Below are 18,339 nucleotides of genomic sequence, written 5' to 3' on the forward strand. Positions count from 1 at the left end.
CAGGATGAAACTTTTCCAAGTCCCAACAATTTGACGATTTAATAGTGATCTATAAAAATGTGTGAGAGGGGCTCACGGGGAGAAAGTGAACAGCAGGGCTCTCCAGAAACATATCGGTTCAGTGTGTGCACATTATATCTGGCTCAAGTCTTCAGGAATAGTTTTGTAAGCAGACTGTGTGTCTAGCTGTGTGTGTGTGTGTGTGTATGTATGTATATATATATATATATATATATATATATATATATATATATATATATATATATGTACAGTATATATACTATATATATATATACCAGTCTGCCCCCTTCCCCCATTCTGACGACTTTATTCCACTTGGTTCCGTTACTCTTTTGCAGACAGCTGAAGCAATCGGTTGAAACCTGGAGTGGAGGAATAAAAGGTATCATATGATGTCAATTGATTGACAGAGGCAGGACAGTTTAATGAAAAGGAGAAAAGAATCGGGCTCAATTTTTGCAGGTGAAATGGATGCTGGGTAATCTGAGATGGCTGATGAATCGTCATCTTTGTAAATAGAACTTCAGCCTTCTAAGTGTGTGCAGGGGAAAAACGTCAAACAAAGTTGTGATAAATTGACAGCACATGTCCGAATGTGCCCACCATCTTTGCTAGCTGACAAATCCTTCTCGTGGGAAGATAGTCAGGGGTAATTACATCAGACGAAGACATTTAATGCATGTTGGGTGTTTAAGGTTTAGTGCAACTGAACTGAAGCAGACATTTTTAAAATGTGCAATTTTCTTCACCCATTTTGTTTTATTTACTACTTAACCACATGAAAACATACTTAAGCTTAATTGTTGCTTCTCATAGTTGCTGCTCCAAAAACAACAGTTAGTCTTTCACCAACGAACCATAGAATAGAATGCACAAATTTCACATTGTTTTCTTTCAAAGCCCAAAGATGTGTTTTGTTACGCATAATGGACAATATCATTTTAATTTATGCATATTCTTTAGGACTTCAACAGATGGTAGTTTTGCAGCTATTCAATATTGTCTGTTGGCGTTTGTGCATTTAGCAGATGCTTTTATCCATAACAACTTGCATGGTACAATATTTTTTTTTCAGTATGTGGGTTCTTTGGCAATGCTAACATATTTGCAATGCTTGTGTTGTACTGTTTATAATTTTAGGACCCTATTTTACAATTATTTTTAACCCAAGATGTTGACTTTAACATTTATAATTGTTTTTGAAATAATAATAAGACAAAAAACTATTTTAAAGTAGTATAAATTAACTAAAACATTCGTTTCACACAAAAATTGTTCACCCAAATATGAAAATGAAGTTATTTACTCATCCTCATGCCGTCCCAAACCTGTATGACTTTATGACTTCTGTGGAACATAAAGGAAACAATTTTGCAGAAGATTGTTGGTCACCAAACCATTGAGATAAAGAACACTGAAGCATTTCTCTCTCTCTCTCTTTTATCTGGCTTTCATTTGATGGCTTCTTTTTTGAGAGCAAACTGTCACATTGATTTGCCTGCTGTCTGAGGGGAAGAATGAGACTTGTGTTGGTTGTTTCTTAAAGAATCAATTTCCCTCCAAACCGTTGCTCCATTACTCAGTAGACAATAGTTACATTACCAGCCTTTTCCCCCACCGGCAATGCAGCAGCGCAGCTCGTTAGGCCTTCACCACATTAATTAGCTGGATATCTACAACACTGAATAATACTTCGCAAGTTAAAGATATCCTAACGTTCATGGTTAATTGAGAAATGTATTGATCGCTCAGAGGTGGGAGTCTCACAGGTCGATTGATGTGAGACTTGCAATGAGAGCTGAGTGAGATCCAGCTAATCTCTCTTTGTCTTTCTTTCTTCACACACTCACTCTCTTGAACTGTGAGAGATTGTCTTCATTGAACTAAAAAAGGTCCATCGGTTACACTTTATTTTAAAGTATTGTTACTATCTATCTATGTATCTATGTATCTATCTATGTATCTATCTATCTATCTATCTATCTATCTATCTATCTATCTATCTATCTATCTATCTATCTATCTATCTATCTATCTATCTATCTATCTATCTATCTATCTATCTATCTATCTGTCTATCGGTCTGTCTGTCTGTCTATCTGTCTATCTGTCTGTCTGCATTTATTTAATCAAAAACACAGTCAAATCACTAAAATTGTGTAAAAACAGTAATATAATTACAATTTAAGTTATCAAAGTTAATTTTACTTCTTTTTTCTATTGCATATATTTTAAGGTGTCATTTATTCCTGTTATACAAAGCAGAATTTTCCGCATGTTTTTCAGTGTAACATGATGTTACCTCCAAAAATCATTCTAATAACTTGGTGCTCAAGAAACATCATCATCATCATCATCTTCTTCTTCTTCTTCTTCTTCTTATATATTACATTTATTTGAAATCAAAATCTTAAGTCTTTACTGTCACTTCCCATCTATTTAATGTATCATCCTCTCTGAATTAAAGTATTAATTTCCTTCTTTAAAAATAACTAAAATAAACTTTTGAACAGTAGTGAATATAACACACACACACACACACACACACACACACACACACTGCATCAATCTGACTATGAGTTGGAGGACTCGAGCTTTACGAGGTCCATAAGTTGCATGGATAGAATTTAGCATAAACCTGCAATGCTTTTTTTTAGTCCTATCTACCGTGTCTCTGTTAGTTCAGCTGGTGTTTCTTTGGCCCACACTCACCTCTGGCCCGACCGCCCTCACCCTTCACAATCCATCCTGACCCATGCAGACTCTCTATACACCCACTTTACACAAGTCAAGGCAGCCAACTTCAGGCTAATGACTCTGAGAGGTAAGTTTGCATTCAGTCCCCTAAATTGTGCCATGACACGGCAGACTGCATTTATGACCGTTTTATTCCGCCTGGGATCGAGCTCGTTTTTATGATATACTGAAATTTGTATTACTATTATTGAATGAGGCCACAGTTTAGTGCTCGTTGCCTGGGCTGTCAAAAGCCATTAGTGCAGTGACTCAACCTAGTGCTGTCACACTTCCACATGTATGCAATAAGGATGATGTCTGCGACTCTAGCCATCCTTATGGGGGATCCACATCGTATATGCGTTATATCTGGATCTGGGAAAGCTAGAATAGAGGATAAAGTCAAATTAATAAGTTAAAGGCAATATAAATATTGCACAAAATAAAATATATTACAAGTTTTGGTATTTATGAAATATGGTGTTATAAAATGCATTTTATTCCTGCTTTTCTTGCTGCTGTGGTGCCGCAGACTAAGAACTTTAGGGCTCAGCTATGGACAGGATACATTACTATTACATTTATATTGTACATTATTCATTATTCAGAGATATGAATTTATATATATATATATATATATAAATCCTTGTGGCGTCCTCTATATCGTTACTGATTTTTTCATTTCTTGTCTGCAGCACTTTATCAGTGTACTTGGGGTCGCAGTAGCCTTCCTGTCTGCAGCTGTTGTATCTACTGAACACAGGTTGGGGTCAAGAGGTACAAACTCCCCCTGATTTGATCACGGCATGAATTGCTCCCCCTACAGGGCATATATAAGTAATTTGGGACTGACAATCACTTTTCCAGCTGAGATATCTGTTGTGTCTCATCTGCATGCTGCTAGCAAACTACAGCAGCTCTGCATTACGGCATGCAGATATTTCTGAAGCCAGTCAGGAAATTCCTGTGAAATATTACGCGGAATTAAACCAGATGCCTTTTGGTTGCACCAATTACAATTAAATATTGATCACATTCTCTTTGTCAAATAACAAGTGAAGCAGGTTGATGATAAACAGTGAACAAATGTGGACATTAAATTGCATATAAACATATATATGAAATCCATGTCAGTTTAACAGGGTCTGTTGGTACCTGCTCATTTCTTTTTCCAAGGCTCGGGTATGTTGAACTAAAATAAGGCTACCACAGGAATTTGCTGTGATGTTTCTAAACCGCTTTTCTGCAAATGTCATTTTAATTATGTAATGTCAAATCCGGTATCGGTACACACTACGTTTCTCTTTAACTCGTTTAGAGAAATGCTTCTTGTTTACGGGGGAAAAGAAAGATGTATTGTTGCTCAACATTATGAAGGAATGTTTAAACAGGATGTAGGTTTTTATAAGGCTGGCATTGGCACTCATCTGCCGTGAATCATTCCCAAAGCGCACACGCAGTGACAGTGGAGAAATACACAACAGGTTTATTAGTTTTGTGACGCATTAAGTCAGAGGAAACATAAATGCGGCTGCTGTTTGCGTGTACCCTGGAGCATAATGGCACAAGGGGCACAAAGTGACAGCGGCAATAAGTGAAAATAATCGCAAGTGACACTTAACTGGACTCTTGGAACGGGCCGCAACTATTCACCAGTCATCGCTGCCTCCTGTTTCATCACAGCAACTTCTGACCACAGAAAGATGGGAACATTTTTCGACCCGAAATGGCAGAAGCACAAAGGCTTGATTGTGCGGGTCATTAAGTTAACTAGTCTATTTTGCCTCAAATGGTCTCTGCTATGAGTTAAGGTGAGGTAATGTTTATATAGCATTATACGGCACCACTTTCTGAAATTGAAATGCGCACAATAGGTATATTCACACACCGTTTTTCTGCGCAAGAGTGGGGATGGAGGAAAAAAAGGAATAAATTCTATATTCCTCCACTCTAATAGGTGTAATTACATTGGTGATATGGTAATGTAGAGGCGCTCCCCCCGTCTGGTGCGAGAGGAACAAAGAGCCGCTTGTGCGGCAGTGGCAAAAATCAGATGTTAATGATATTTCAGGACCTTGTTGAGTCTGGACAGCAGGGCTGGAGCACCTAGAGGGGAAATGACTTCCATGCCTAACCTATTTCAGCCGGTCTGAGCGATATTGAGGGGGAGGGAAAAGGAGGAGGGTCTGTTGGGTTGGCAGCCGATTTATCCGTTTTACAATCTGGCCAATGTGTGAAGTTAGACTTTCAAGATGGCTATTCACAGGGCTTTTTCCAGACGTTGCAAAATTCGCAAGATTCGGATTCACTGATTAGTGTTTTTCCCTTCATACGTCTCATTCCACTTAATAAGGAGAGCAGGAAAGGACCCTCGGCGTGCACATGCAACCAAAGTCAAACAGTTTGCACTGAGGCCCCCCTTTTTTTCAAATAATTTGCACTTGGCTTGATGTTGTTATGAGCACAGAAAATGCCAGATGGATTTTCCACAGCGCTCCCCTTGATGGGGCGTGTGCTGGACATGTCTTGCCAGACAAATCCAGTATGAGTTTCTGTACCACAAAGGACACTACTGTTTCATAAAGGAATGGGCGAATGCCCAATAAACAGGGCTGGGGAGACTCGGCTGAGCAGCAGTAGTGTTTTAAGTCCACCATGGGCTTTTTACAGAAATCTACCATGACAAATATTCAGCTGTAAGGGGTCTGGAGATAAAATGAATTGAAGGCGAATCACCAGTGCAAGTCTATTCTCAGAAAACATCTGAGGTTTGAATCTGGCTCAAACCTGCACTATTTTTCCCTAAATTTCTTACATGTGTAAAATAATTTAAGATAATCTGCTGGAATGAAAAACAAACATATCCCACGATAAACAACGAGAACTCCTTTTAAAATCTCCATTTGACTAGTTTTAAGAGTCAATGTGGGTGGAAAGGGATTCCAGGATCGGCTTAATCTCCATACGATTTTCTTTTCTTTTCACTCATGCAATTTGTTAAATGGCAGCGTTTATTGTGTGTATGTGTATGTTTGCTTGTCTCTTGCAAGGATGCATTTGCAGCAGCTCTGCCACATTACAATATAGAAATTTATTACCAGGGTGACTGCAGTTTTCCAGGAAAAGAATATGTGAGCAGCTATTACAAATTTAGAAATCTCATAAAGCTATAGTTACCGTACCATTATTGATATCAATCAGCAAAGACATTAAATTGATATACAGTGCATAAGCTAAGTATAAAATAAAGCTGTTTTTACAGCAAGACAGCTTAACACATTAAGTTTAGTTTTTATGTCTTACAGCACATAGAAGTATCATCTTGATGTGAGGTTAGTGTAACATTGTGTAACACAGCTTTTGTTTTTAGAGGACAGATAGATGCATGTGATTTAGTGCATTTAGTTTTTTACATATTTGTACATATTTTTACATATCAGGAGCACATAAAAAGCATGAAATAAATATTTTTCAAACATATTTCAGGACTGTAAAATAGGTAAATTAACTTCATGATAGTGATTCACTGATGCTTGTTTTGGGTTGTGATTTGAGTATCAAGTTGGGTGACCGTGGTTGACACCTTTTTTTTTTTTTTTTTTTTTTTACTTAAGTAAATGTTTTTTATGTTTGTTTTTAAAAGATTCTGTGCAGACTAAACTAAACAAATCAACTAAACATTTACACGGTTATTTATCTGAAAAATTACATGTTGTATAATAATACTTTTTTTGTTTGTTTTACTTTTTTTTTAAGATTCTGCGCAGACTACATACTTTGTACATAAGTTTTGTATGAAATAAAATGAAATGAAACACTACAAACAAAACTAACAAAAACAAAACAATTTAACTAAACATTTACACTGTTATTTCTCTGGTAAAAATATATAGATGTTAATACATATAAACACCTGTTGTATAATAAACTTTTTTTGTGTGTTTTTTTTAATGTTTTTTCCCCCTGCATAATGCATGGTGTTTCAAGCACTGTAAATATTTTAAAGGCACAGTACAAAACCTCATAAATGTTTTACACCCCAGAGAATCTTGCGTGAGGCTGTTAATCTGACCATCATTCCATAATAGGTGTTGCACAAGTACAATAACATGTTTTCTGTGGCAAGTTCCACATGTTTCTCGGGCTTTGTCACACTGCAGCCATGCAAACTATTCTAAATCTGAATCCCTATACTCCTAATGTAAACACTGCCTCACAGAAAATCACTTCTAATCTGCCTCTCTCTGTTTAGTAATTGTGCCCAGTCTTAATCTACATGCCTGCTCGGCTCTGCTTCCCTCTGCTTTTAGTTTGGACACAGAGCTTTCATGTGGCATATTGTCTGACGCTCTTTGGAAACTGAAATGCATTACACCATATGCTGTGCTGCAACTCATTAAGAGCAGTGTCTGCTTCAAAGGCCTGAGACAGATTGATCCTCTGTACTAAACCCAGCCTGAAATGCATTGGAGGCAGGGCTTTGAAATAAATAAATAGGGTTTGAAATTGTTAACTCTATGTGATAATTTCTGTGCCGTTACTGCTAAGAATGCAGAATGACTTTAGTTTTTGTAAAAGTGGGGGTTTATGTTCCTATATTGTTTTTAATTGACATAATCGAGACAATAGGTTTGATTGCGTATGAAAATCTAGTATTAAGATCATCCCCCAAGCTTTTTGAACAGGGGCAAGGGGCAACTGTGAATAATTTATGTCCATCTAAGCGTAGCAGTCTGTGAGAGATTTCACGCATGAGCATACATTTTTAGCCCGAGTTTGTGCCATTTAGCGGAGAAGAAGGGAAAAATCATAATATTGCATCAACCCCTCCACAGCATGACAGTGATAGAACACAGCTCCCTTTATAGATGGGTTGTTTAGTGTATGCATGTAAGTGTATATGTATAAATGGGTCTGAACACCTGCAAGCCGACATACTGTATACATACATACATATATCTTATACGGAGATACATTTTGTTTGTGCGTTTGCATTAATAGGTACAGAGGGTCACGTCCAGCACATCTGGTGCTCTGTAATGCCTTTGTGTTTGATGAGCTTGTAAAAGCAGAACGTGTGACAGACAGCAAGAACCGTGTGAATTAACCGTAAAAGTGTCACAGTCTATTGCACAAGAAAAAGAATAATCAGTCCCACATAAACTTCTTAAAATTTCAGAAAACACTTTGATAAGCTACCATCTGATTCAATGTAATTATGAGTAAAAACAGTGATGTCTCACTTCTTTAATTGTACCTGATCTTTGTATTCCAAGTGATGAGGATAGAGTTAAGAGCTTGGTTTAATAAATTCTATGTCCTGACGTTTTTATGTTTAACATGATCATTTTAGTTTAAATAAATACAAATATTTAAAAATAAAATGAATTCAAATAATGTAACTTATTTAAAATAAAATATGAATATATATTTTAGGAAAAAAAGACCAAAAAGTGCATGTTAAACATTTTGTGTTCTGTATCATGAGATATTTACCAAATCGCATGCACGTTACATCTTTAATTCTGTAAAACTTGGATTTCAAAGTAATCTTTTTTGTGTTAATGTACATTTTATTAATTTCAAATGTTTGCTTATTCCAATTATTTATTTTATTGCGTTCCGGAATGTTCTAAATCAATTCTTTGTTTATCATAAACAGATGCCCCAGTTTCTTTTATTGTTGTATTTTGTTTACAGGATGAATATTACTTCAAAATGATGGACATGACAGTCTTGGAAACAAATGCAATATGGATGGAAACTAAAACATACTCTTTCCCCCCATCATCTGGTAACTAGTCTCGCTATTTTCCTCATTAAATACACTTTATAATGCCTGTCTGTTGTATGACGCTGCATAACTTTAAAATATTTTTAACACTCAATAAATCCAGTGAAACTGTATCTAAATGTAGGTCAACTTTTAGCCGTGGTAAACAGAAAACCAGAAATCCTCTCACAAATTACACTAATGTAGAACTGTTGAGATCACACGGAGACTCCCCCTAAAAATACTTTGCTTTTTGCAAGATTTGAGGACGAAAAAAAATCACAGAAATCTGTCTTCATTCAGTCCCACTCAATTTATTCCAGAAATGAAACACTTTTATGTCTTTACACGCAAGTGTGGGCCGTCGTGGGGCCTCTACCGAGAGATCTCAGTGAGCATCAGTAAGCATGTGTGTCCTATTTGGGTCTTACAGTAACATGCCATCTGTATTTGTGCTTGTAATAGTGTGATTAATACCGGGGAGGTACATCACACACTCTGGCTCGGGTTTTTAGGCTGGACTATCAGCGTGCAGCTCCTACTTTCATGTGCAGATCAGCAAATTGAACCCAAATTCTGTAATGATGTGCTTTTGAAATAATTCCTTATCTTTCATAAGCAGTTACTGTCTGAAAACAATGAGGTTATTCCTGCAGGCTGCTGAATACGATTGTGAATATTCAGCAGAAGCAGATCTGTGCCGTATCTGTCAGCATATTTGGAGATAATCGATATGACTAGTATCTAGGATTATTACAAGTGTTAGTGAAAAGGGCAACCTGGGGGTCTGCAGTTATTTATTTGTTTGTTCATAGGTCACATGGAGCTGGAAATCTCTTCATTGACTATTTCAGCCGATGATGGACATTGCCAAGGAGAGGTCACTGGCTTATGCAATACACAGAGAAAGGATCATTGTCTTACTGTATTTGTGTTTTATTGATGTCTGTTTTAATGTCAAGGAATATTATAAATTTGGATGGGTTTTTTGGCCACCCTTCAACATTTCACTTTAGCATTTATAAAGCTTTAAATTGGCTTAAAAAAAGATTTAAGACAGACGGGAGATGATTTTTTTAGACTATCTGACTCAAATCTGTTTAGTTACACATGGAATCCGTTTTTCTGTGGTTTAAAATCTAATTTTGGAAGCTTGATTCAGTTTGAACAATCAGATCAAGATTTCAAGTAGTTTTCTCATTGTTTGCGGTGAAGCATGTCAGTTTTCATTAATATTTGTACAGTTTGTGTCACAAGTCATACAGAAACGTGCAGGAATGCTTACAGTAATTTTTGCATTTTCACACAAATGCTTCATTTAAACCTTTGAGTGACCATGTTTAATAAATGCTGTTAATGGTCCTAATGGTTTTAAATTTAATATGATTGCAATGGAAATTAAGTACATTTAAATTAAAATAAATATAACTAAAATAAATATTAATGAAAATGATATATATATAGATATATATATGTGTGATACAGAGAGGGGTCCAGAGACAAAGGCAGGTTCAGTCTTGTTTTAATGAAGTAAACTTAAGGATGCGCCGCACGGCTGTTTAACAGAATTGAGGATACATAAAATAAACAGGGTCCTTGACCACTTTTTCAACGGAAAACTCAGGATTACAGCCGGAGGTCCGGGCGACTCTTTGGGCGGCGAGATCAGGAGCACAGGTGAGAACCGCAGATCTCTGCAACCCTCTATGAATCCCGCTGGGCACAGCGCAGAGAAGGTAAGCACAACCACAACACTTAGGCTCTACAAGAAACACTGAGTTAGACGAAGCAGGAGTAGATTTTAGACAGGACAGGACTACTACGATAACGCTCAGCTCTGTGGATCTAGTTTTAACAATAATCCGACAACACAGACACGAAAAAGAGAGCTAGATATAGCGAAGGCAAAGAGGCAGATAGTGAACAGGTGTGATGATAAGAGAACGGGATCCAGCTGGCGGTAATGAGGGGAAGAGTGAGAGTAGGAACGAAAAATAACCAGCAGAGGGAGGAAAGGAAAAAGGGAGGAAAGCCAGGATCATGACAGTACCCCCTCCTCAAGGTGCGCCTCCAGGCGCACTAGAAGATGGGGACTGACGGGAGCGGTAAAAATCATCGAAAAGCGAGCGGTCCAGGATGTCCCGGGAGGGGATCCAGCATCTCTCCTCAGGACCATAACCCTCCCAATCTGCCAGAAATTGATGGCCCCTCCCCCTGTCCGCATATATAATGGGGGCTTCTGACACGCCGCTTGTTCCACATAATGGAGCGCCATCTGTACAAAGGGCGGATCGGACCGATCTCCAAGTTCGTTTGCAACGTTGAATGAACGCTCGTACGGAAGGCACCTTGGATTTGGTGTTAGAGGGAAAGAGGGGGGGCTGGTAACCCAAACAACCCTGGAATGGCGACAGACCGGTAGCAGACGCGGGGGCGGAATTGTATGCATACTCAGCCCAGGGAAGCTGTTCTACCCAAGACGTGGGGTTACGAAATGCGAGTGCGTAACAGCTGACCAATAGTTTGATTAGCGCGTTCGGCCTGAAAGCCGGAGGAGAGACTAGCTAAGGCACCGATAAGGCGACAGAACTCCTTCCAAAAGAGGGAGGAGAATTGTGGCCCTCTATCAGACACAACGTTCTCTGGGAGACCATGGATCCTAAAAATGTGTTCTATGACCGTCTGAGCGGTCTCCCTGGCTGAGGGGAGCTTAGGGAGGGGAATAAAGTGGGCGGCTTTGGAAAAGCGATCTATCACGGTGAGGATAACCTGGCTACCTCTGGAGGGGGGAAGACCAGTGATGAAATCAAGGGCGATCTGCACCCACGGGCGAGACGGCAAGGGTCTTAGATACCCAGCAGGAGGTCTATTACTGACCTTCGTCTGGGCACAGACCGGACAGGATGCGATAAAACGGCGGATGTCTCGTTCACGTGAGGTCCACCAAAACCTCTGGCGAATGGCGGCAATGGTGCCTCTGACCCCTGGGTGAGCGAATAATTTAGATGAGTGTCCCCACTGAAGGACAGCACGACGAGTAGACGGAGGGACAAACAAAAGCCCCCTAGGGCAGAGTCTAGGCGTGCGAGCGTGAGACAAGGCGCGTTTAACCAGGCGTTCAATACCCCAGATGGCCGCGCCCACAATGACCCGCTGAGGAAGGATGCCCTCTTCAGACGGTATGGACTCAGGTCAAGGAAACTGGCGAGAGAGATTGTCAGGCTTTAGATTCTTGCACCCCGGCCGGTAGGAGATAGTAAAATCAAAACGCGTAAAGAAAAGGGACCAACGAGCCTGACGGGCATTAAGTCTCTTGGCTGACCGAATGTATTCAAGATTTTTATGGTCAGTCCAGACTACGAACGGGACCGCAGCTCCCTCCAACCAGTGCCGCCACTCCCCTAACGCGAGATGAATGGCCAACAGCTCTCTGTTACCTACGTCATAATTCTGTTCAGCAGTAGTAAGGCGATGCGAAAAAAAAGGCGCAGGGATGAATCTGATCATCGGCTGAGGAGCGCTGAGAGAGGATGGCCCCGACACCCACCTCTGAAGCATCGACCTCGACAATGAACTGTCTTTCTAAGTTGGGGGAGATAAGGATAGGAGCGGATGAAAATAGTGATTTGAGACGTTCAAACGCTGTCTGGGCGGCCTCTGTCAACAAGAATTGAGTATTGACTAAAGTTAGCGCAGTAAGGGGGGCCGCTACCTGACTAAAATTTCTGATAAAACGTTGGTAAAAATTAGCAAAACCCAGAAAGCATTGAAGAGCGACACGAGATTCTGGTCTGGGCCAGTCAGTAATAGCGCGAACCTTGACAGGGTCCATACTAATACCCTGGGAAGAGATAACGGAACCAAGAAACGTGACCGATTGAGCGTGAAAAGTGCATTTCTCTGCCTTGACAAAAAGACGGTTCTCTAATAGTCGTTGGAGGACCTGTCCAACATGTTGCATGTGAACTTGGAGATTTGGAGAAAAAATCAGAATATCATCGAGGTAAACGAACATGAACAGGCTTAACATGTCTCTAAGGACATCGTTAACGAGAGCCTGAAACACGGACGGAGCGTTAACTAGCCAGAACAGGAGAACACGATATTCAAAGTGCCCAAGAGGTGTATTAAATGCCATCTTCCACTCGTCACCCTCCCTGATACGTTCAAGGTGATAGGCATTATGAAGGTCCAGTTTTGTGAAGTATTGTGCCCCCTGCAGGCTCTCAAAAGCAGATGACATAAGGGGTAACGGGTACCGGTTCTTAACCGTTATGTCATTCAAGCCTCTGTAGTCTATGCAGGGGCGCAACGTGCCATCCTTCTTCTTCACAAAAAAGAACCCAGCCCCCCAGGAGAGGTGGAGGGAACGATAGTGCCCGCGTCTAACGATTCTGAGAGATATTTCTCAAGCGCCTTACGCTCGGGAATAGAAAGAGAATAAAGACTCCCGTGAGGGGGAGTGGTACCAGGAAGCAGTTCTATGCTGCAATCGTACGGCCGATGCGGAAGAAGAGATGTGGCCCGGGAACGACTGAAAACCGCCCGCAGATCGAAGTACTCCTCAGGAACCCCAGACAAATCACCTGGCTCCTCCTGAAAGACAGAAACAGAAGACACGGGAGAGACAGCAGACACAAGACATCTGACATGACATGACAAACCCCAGGAGAGTATGGAATTCTTAGCCCAATTAATATGAAGATTATGTTCAGACAACCATGGATGGGCCTACAGGGGTCTCCGGGGAGTTAATGACTAAAAAATAAATAGTCTCTCTGTGGTTACCGGACACGGTGAGACTCACCGGTGCTGTAGAACTGTTCACCTGGACGAGAACGCTACCATCTAGGGCGAAGACAGAAGTGGGGTCCCGAAGGCTAACAAGAGGAATACCCTGTTCCAAAGCCCAACTCCTGTCCATAAAGTTCCCTTCCGCCCCAGAGTCTATTAAAGCTGGACAAGATGCAGCGGATTCGGCCCAGCGAAGAAAGACAGGGAAGGTGGTCCGGAGGCGCGGTTGAGGGTCCAGAGAAGAGGCGCTCACCAGTCTCCCTCTTACGACTGGTGAGCTCTGGCTTTTACCGGGCACGCCGCGGCGAAGTGCCCCTCCGCGCCGCAGTAGAGGCAGAGGCGGTTTGTGATCTAACGCTGGCGCTTATCAGGTGAGATGCGAATCCCTCCCAGCTGCATCAGCTCAGGAGCGATAGAGACAGTAGGCAGAAAGCAAGCAGTAGCTGACGTCAGATCGGTCACCTGAATGGATAATGAGTCCACCATGCGGCGAGCCATGGTGAGCTCCTCATCGTGCCTTCCCAGCAGCGCTCCTTGCATCTCAACAGCGGCCTGAAAAGGGTGACTCCCAGCCTGGTCCATTCCTCGTGGTCGGATTATTCTGTGATACAGAGAGGGGTCCAGAGACAAAAGCAGGTTCAGTCTTGTTTTAATGAAGTAAACTTAAGGATGCGCCGCACGGCTGTTTAACAGAATTGAGGATACATAAAATAAACAGGGTCCTTGACCCCTTCTTCAAAGGAAAACTCAGGATTACAGCCGGAGGTCCGGGCGACTCTTTGGGCGGTGAGACCAGGAGCACAGGTGAGAAGCGCAGATCTCTGCAACCCTCTACGAATCCCGCTGGGCACAGCACAGAGAATGTAAGCACAACCACAACACTTAGGCTCTACAAGAAACACTGAGTTAGACGAAGCAGGACTAGATTTTAGACAGGACAGGACTACTACGATAACGCTCAGCTCCGTGGATCTAGTTTTAACAATAATCTGACAACACAGACACGAAAAAGAGAGCTAGATATAGCAAAGGCAAAGAGGCAGATAGCGAACAGGTGTGATGATAAGAGAATGGGATTCAGCTGGCGGTAATGAGGGGAAGAGTGAGAGTAGGACGAAAAATAACCAGCAGAGGGAGGAAAGGAAAAAAGGAGGAAAGCCGTTTATTATTTTAAATGTGCAGTAATCTGCAGTCATTTTCGCATACGCTTGAGTAAACACTTCACTTATCTCTTTATAGGTTCTACGTTAAGGTATCCAGTTGCTTATTTTCATTTGAAGCTCTGCAATGCCCTTTCTGGGGCACAAAAGTGCCATTTGGAATTGGTCCATTCTGTCCATCCATAACCAACAGATAAAATCTTTGTCTAATTACTGCAGCCAGTCCAGTAACAAAAGCAAAAAAGAACCTCCAAAGTAATTTAGCTCTGTGAGCATTGCTAGAAAGTAATTAAAGACTTTGTATAGAGAGCTGTATCTTTTGAGATGTGAGATCTGTTGAGCTGGAAAGCTTGGGATTAAGATGTTTTGCATCAGCTTTCTGTAACACTGGAGAATATGAGAGAAGAAAAATGTGTGTAATAGAGACACAATGGCATGACAGAAGTGATATAGCAGGTTTTTCTTTATCATAAGAATTGGTTGAAATGATGTTTCTCAATGCGACGGGAGGAACAAGAATGGTTATGAATAAAGATGAGGATTCTTTCCCAGTAAGGCTGTATTAGTTGAAATAAAACAGCTAATGTGTGTGAATGCTAATAATGTCCCAGAATACACAATGGTGTTACCTTGGAAGGCCTCTTCCTTCTCCTGAGATGTCTGGAAGTCCTGCAGGTATACTCAGTAGAGTTTCAATTCAGCTTGTGCACTTGGCTTTACCACACTATTGTCATTTAAATATAAAATACCTAGCATTCTACAACTATTTATGTCTTTCCATTTTAATATTGTTTTTAAAATTTGGTTTATTTCTGAGGTTCCATGTTCCATTGTCAAATGTCTCTCAGTGGGCAATGAGGGATTTGCCTGAACTGTTGAACCATGGTAAGAATTTGTGGTTAGAAATTAAGATATTGTTTTGAAATTGTGTAAATCTATGAAGCAATGGCTTGAACAAGCAAATAATTAAGCTTTCTTCATTCTTTGGGAAATCAAGTAATACTTCGCAATCATTATCATTTTATTTCTGTATTTATGCATTTGACAGATCCAGAGTCCCAGATTGCATCAAAGGGTTTGTTCACCTAAAAATGAAAATTCTGTCATTAATTACTTGCCCTCATGTCGTTGTAAACCCGAAAGACCTTCGTTCATCTTCGGAACAAAAATTAAGATATTTTTGATGAATTCTGAGAGCTCTCGGTCCCTCCCATAGACAGCAATGTAAATAACATGATCAACATCTAGAAAAGTAGCACAGAGATCTGTAAAATAATTCATGTGACATCAGGGGTTCAACCGTAATCTTATGAAGCCATAAGAATACTTTTTGTACACAAAGAAATACAAAAATGACAACTTTAATCAACAATTCGTCACCTCCCCATCACCCTAGCACCATTTTGGAGAGTATCCACTGAATGTAAACAGCATATGCTGTTTTGTGTCAGCTGTGCCACATCAGATACGTTTTCTACTTGGATTTGATTTGATCGAAAACATCGCATCTGCATTGCACAGTTGACACAGAACAGCATACACTGTTTACATTCAGTGGATACTCCCCAAAATGGAGCCAGGGTAACGCGAAGGAGATAAATTGTTGAATAAAGTTGTTATTTTTGTTTTCTTTGCATACAAAAAGTATTCTCGTAGCTTCATAAAATTACGGTTGAACCCCTGATGTCACATTTATTATTTTAGCACGATCTCCATGCTACGTTTAAGTAGTTTAGTAGTAGTTTAATGTGTTCTAGTATAATTAATACTACATACTATAAATACATACTATAAATTACATTCATATATTAATGTAAGTGACATATAGATTTATATATTCTTTTGCATACACACTACTGTTTAAAAGATACTGTTTTTTTTAGATATTTTTGTAAATGTATTATACTGACCAGTTGTTGCATTTATTTCATCAAGAATACAGTAAGAATGGTAATATTATGAAAAATCATTATAATTTAAAATAACTGCTTTAATATATTTAAAGTCAAATTTATTCTTGTAATAGCAAAGCTGAATTTTGAGCATAATTACTCCAGTCTTTAGTATGACATGCTTTTTCAGAAAACATTCTAATATACTGATTTGGTGCTCAAGAGACATTTGTTATTATCATCAATGTTAAAATCAGTTGATACATTTTGATTTATAGGTTTGTTTAATGAATAGAAATTTTAAACGAACATCAGTAACAATTTAAAAGTCACTGCCACTTTTGCAGTTTAATGCACCATCCTAAATAAAAGTATCAGTTTCTTTTAAAATAAAGTCTTAGTAATGTATGTGCTGTGTACATTAATAGAAATCATATTTTTAACAAAATTACAATGTGTGGTTGCAGCAGCTTTGGACATATGACCTAAATCTAGAATCATTTTGGTTGGTGTTTTTTTAAAGGACGAAAAAAAAAATTGTGCTGCATATTCAGGTTTAGTTTCAAAGGACCATAAGACTGAACACATCCACAAAACTTTGAGTGGGTTTTGTATGTGAAGCAGTTTGAGGAATATCAGCACAAGGCTGCTTCGCAAACACACTAACGACAAATGAAAAGTGACAGCAGTAATATGTTTTTCCATGGGCCATAAGACAACTTTAGAAGTTGTGTTTTCCAATAGAATTGCAGTAAAACGGAGGTAGACTGAAGAAAGAAATCTGAATGCAGTAGACGTTCTCCATCTGCCACTGCTCCACTGTGAGACTCCTCCACTTTGTTCGGCCCAGTTTGAGGGGGGTTGCTTCTGGGGAGCATGTTTGCCAGCCCTATCGCGTTTCCCAGAAACCTCAAAGAACATCTAAAACATGTTTTCTCTCTCTCTCTCTCTCTCTCTCTCTCTCTATCCTACAGACTGCAGTGAGGGCAACACTGTCTCTTCTGCAGAGGATTATATCCCCCGAGCATTCATGACCTTCATAGTCTCACTGGAGAAGGGCGTGTTCTGAGAGAATTGGATTCTCTTTGTTGTGTCTGTTTCTTCATTCTCTTTTAGACTTTCCTCTTAGTTAAGCAAGCAAACTGAGGTACAGTGAGCCAGAACACTTTTACTAACATTGGCCTGCTGTGCACTGTTCAGTGATGTTCAACTTCTGTCGCCCTCATGGCCTCTGCAAGTCATCATGACAACAAACATATCTGAACTGTTTTGGCACCAATTAGCACACATGCAAACCGGTATAAACACAAATTGATTGAGGTTTTCTTAATCAAAACTAGACTACAAAAGCATGACATCGCTTTATGAAGGACCTCCATAGACGATGTTGATGCAACTCATGTAAAGATTCCACTTTGTTGATAGTTTCTGCAAATGCAAAATATTGCAAACTTTTCAACTTGATATTATCAGCATATTTACATTTTCATGCAAAGAAAGCATAAGAATGGAGGAAAAGCATTCGCACTTTGTGGTCTTTGTTTTGTATAGTAAAAAGATGTCCTAAAATGAGACATAACTGACAGTATATAATAATATTATGTATATATGTGTTTATTTATATGTTAGCAATATAAACACACACACACACACACACACACACATTTTATACTTTTTTATAATTTTATACTGTACAAACTGTATATTCTATGGCCCTACACCAACCCTACACCTAACCCTAACCCTCACAGGAAACTTTGTGCAGTTTTACTTTCTCAAAAAAACTCATTCTGTATGATTTATAAGTGTTTTGAAAAATGGGGACATGGGTTATGTCCTCATAAGTCACCCTCTCCTTGTAATACCTGTGTCATACCCATGTCATTATACAGTTGTGTCCTGATATGTCACAAAACCAAGAGCGCACACACACACACACACACACACACACATTTTATACTTT

At 39.7% G+C, this 18,339-nt stretch overlaps 1 long non-coding RNA gene across 3 annotated transcripts in view; it reads left to right on the forward strand.

Moving 5' to 3' along the window:
• The window catches only part of LOC132144720 (uncharacterized), a 52,878-nt gene extending 34,996 nt beyond the window's left edge, over positions 1-17,882 (forward strand). For 2 of the 3 annotated variants that reach the window (XR_009434391.1, XR_009434390.1), the window contains 2 exons: positions 8,458-8,551; positions 9,346-9,580. This is a non-coding gene — a long non-coding RNA (uncharacterized LOC132144720). Of the gene's footprint in view, positions 1-8,457; positions 8,552-9,345; positions 9,581-17,350 lie in introns of those variants that run through there. The other variant, XR_009434392.1, reaches the window with a different exon arrangement.
• Positions 17,883-18,339: the final 457 nt, after the last annotated feature.

Source organism: Carassius carassius, chromosome 8 (genome assembly GCF_963082965.1).
Source record: "Carassius carassius chromosome 8, fCarCar2.1, whole genome shotgun sequence".
Taxonomy (NCBI): Eukaryota; Metazoa; Chordata; class Actinopteri; order Cypriniformes; family Cyprinidae; genus Carassius; species Carassius carassius.